Below are 3445 nucleotides of genomic sequence, written 5' to 3'. Positions count from 1 at the left end.
AGCTGCGTAATGACGTCATATGGAAACGCGCGTTCCGCGTCACGTGACCCGCTGAGACCAAGATGGGTGTGTGTCGGAGGACGCGTCACTCTGTAGCGAAATGAGACGCCACTCGATAAAACTGCATGTACACTAATATGAAGATATTCATGCAGAACTTTAGGCAGAGGAAGTTACTGTGTGTGCTTATTGTTGTATGATAACAAGGAGGTTTTACTTCTTTAATAAGTGAAACTTTATACTGTAATATACTGGTAAAAACGTTCCAGAAACGCATCTTTTTTTAGGTGCCATATCACAACTTTACTGTTTCCACGACTGACTGAATCAAAACCTAAAACGCTGAATTCTTATTAACCAATAAAACACAGTTCAGAACCATAGTGAAGCTGTCCTCTCAGGTCTAAGAAGCCAGTTCCTCGTGTTACTGTTTGTTTTGGGGTTTCCAGAAAGAGTGAGCGCTCCTCTTGCTCTGCTCCTCTCTGAACATGCCCCTCATAGGTTGACACCTTACAAGTTAAACCAGCTGTACACTTGTGAAAGGGTTTATTTTGGTGTCTCCAGAGACATGACTTCTGTTCTTGCTGTTAGTTATTCTCCGTCTCAGGTTCCTCAGAGCGCCTGATGTTTGCGGTTCATCGCCACAGTAGGCGGACACGTGATACAGTACGATGAGCTGGAGGAGAGACACATGAGTGTTACACTGTGAGATAACCAACAATACACAATGATGTGGACTGTGTCAAAGGTAGCTCAGGGGCGAACAAGGAGGATAGTTGGTGAGCGTGTTGCTGAGGTCCTATTAACTAATAACACGGTTTATTTGAATGGACAACTTTGAGTTATATTGCACATGTGCACAGTCATAAACTTGTTGAGTGAAAAGGGAAAAGAACTGACAAGAAAAGTACTTTTCTTCAGGCCTTATCTCATGGTTATTAACCTTGAACCACTAATACCGATACGGTTAGCAATTCATAGCAAATAGGACATTGAACAGATGAAGTTATGAGTCCTTCAGATAAACTGTGAAGCAACTTGATTAACGACAAAGGTTGAAAACAATCAAAACGCTCGTCTGAACTTCTGCAGCCGCACACATTATATTCTACCATCAACTCTTCCTCCATATGCTCCAAACTCATATTTCCTGGTATCCTGGTATTTTACTTTATTTTAACAGTGAAATAAGAAATGATGAAATGTAGTTTTAAAATCCTCCAGCTCATAAATGCAACATAGCGAACTACCTTTACCCGAAATACCAGACACAAGTGTGAACTAGTTGTCTCACATGGAAGCCTGTTATTAGCCTGTTATTATTCCAGAGATTCCATCGTCAGGAATTACAAAAAAAAGAAGTAATTATCAATTAAACTCTTTTTTTTATTGATTTGTAAACTTTTCTTCTCCTCCAGTTTAACAAACTCTGACTGTTTGGATCTGGTTTCTTGGTTTCTTTGAAGTGTAAAAATAAAACTCGACTGCAGAAAAACAAAAGATGCAAACAAAGTGGTTGGTAGGCCTATGTATATAATATATATATATATATATATATGATATAATATGCAATGAGAAGTCATTCTCATGACACTGCACTAGAACCCGTACGTGCTGAGGGTGTCGAGTCGTGAGACAGAAAATAGAAATCAACCTCAGGATGTGTCGTTAAACATGACGAGGTATCGTAATCCCGGTGTTGTAATTTGGATGCAGGCTTACGTTCCACACGTGACCATTTAAAACCATCCAGGTAATCCGCTTTCTTTCCTCGGACACCTGCAGATTTGGAGAGCAGGACAGAAGGATTACACACTTTGCTGGAGACAATACAAGGACTTTAGCAGGTAGGAGTGTTTATCACCTTTATGAGAATAATCGACACAATCCGAGGGACACAGATGTCTGTTCTATGCCGTTATTGTGAAAACTTTATTAATTCATTTCTATTTGAAGTATGTTGGAAATGTTAAATTAATTTTTTTCATCATTTATGTAATAATAGAGGGATGACTTTAAGAGTTGAAGACAGAAATTGAAGTTGTTTATGTTGAGGAAAGGACTCTTGCTGATTTTTTTTATTTTTATTTCTGTATGTGTAGTTTTTCAAACATGTGACCAGAATTGGACAATAACAGATTCCAATATATGATGAAATCATCCCTCCAGAATTGTTTGCTCTCTTTTAGTAAAAATGCGCCAAACAATGCGGGAATGTAGTTAAAGGAAACATTACACTTTATCATAAAACAAATGTTTTTGTCAAAAAAGTGCCACAATTTTTGCCGCCCCATCATTTAATATTGAGCTCATCCCACATGTTTCCTGCGGGGTTATGGTCGGGGAACTGTGGTTTTCACGGCAAAATCTCTTATTCTGCGTTCGGTGAATCTGCGATTTTGTCGTGTGCTTTGGGTCGTTGTGTTGAACGGTTCTTCGTCTGGTTTTTATTTAATATCTGCTGGAGTTAGGATACATGGTGTCATGGACTTGGATTCACTTGTCAATAGATACGTACATCCTCTTCTTTACAGCTCCTTGTAGCGCAAAACCTTTTAATTATTGTCCCGAAACTGTCAAGAGATTTACTAAAGGAAAGAAGATAATGCTGTCCCACAATTCCTTGCGGCTGCACCACAGCAGACCCACATCAACAACATCCGTCTCTTCACGCCGTGGTTTTAGTTTTCTTCACGTTTCTTTGACCTCATGACGTTTTCCATCGAGCTCAAGGAACAGTGTCCAGGAAAAGACTCGGGACGTCGTTCTTATTGGCCTGTGTCACCTCATATTCATACCCCAATGAAACAGGAAGTCCTTGATGTCCACTTTAGAGTTCCTAATCAAACAAGTGAACTTAAAAATGTAAAACATGACTAGAAATATATTTCACTTCGATTTTAATCTTAGCTTGTTTGTTTTTAGGAGTGCCACACAGTAATGCTGGCTGGTTTGTTTTGGAGAGAAATATAGATTTCATATAATTTCACTTAAATGATAAGATGTTTGTTTTCACAGCCTGTTTTCCACTAAGGGAGCCACACATTCTGAAGGACGCTGTACATTGTAATGTGTGTGGTAGTGACTAACCCACAGAGAATGATGCTCCTTCAGCTCAGTGTTTGGGTTTATCTGCAGTCTCGCAGCTCTTATCAGCCCTGTTTGTAGCTGCAGCTGTTTTCAGCGAACAACCAATAAAAGCTACCGTACACTGCACAGAAAGCAGAAGACACAGCGAGCGGCCAGCTGGTGAAGACAGTGGAACTTTTAGAGGTTTCAAAAGTCAGATGTCTTTCGGAGGAGTTTGAGACCAAACTGAAGCTGAAAGGAAAGTGATTATTGGACTTGGTATAGTTGTTTTCCTTGTGTTGGATTTGTGGAAGAGGAAGGTTTTTGCTACGGTATCAGTATTTGTGTTTCTAATCGTTCCCCTCCAGCAGCAGCC

The sequence above is a fragment of the Pholis gunnellus genome (genome assembly GCF_910591455.1).
Source record: "Pholis gunnellus genome assembly, chromosome: 10".
In the NCBI taxonomy this organism is placed as follows: Eukaryota; Metazoa; Chordata; class Actinopteri; order Perciformes; family Pholidae; genus Pholis; species Pholis gunnellus.
Note: the sequence above shows the minus strand (reverse complement) of the source record.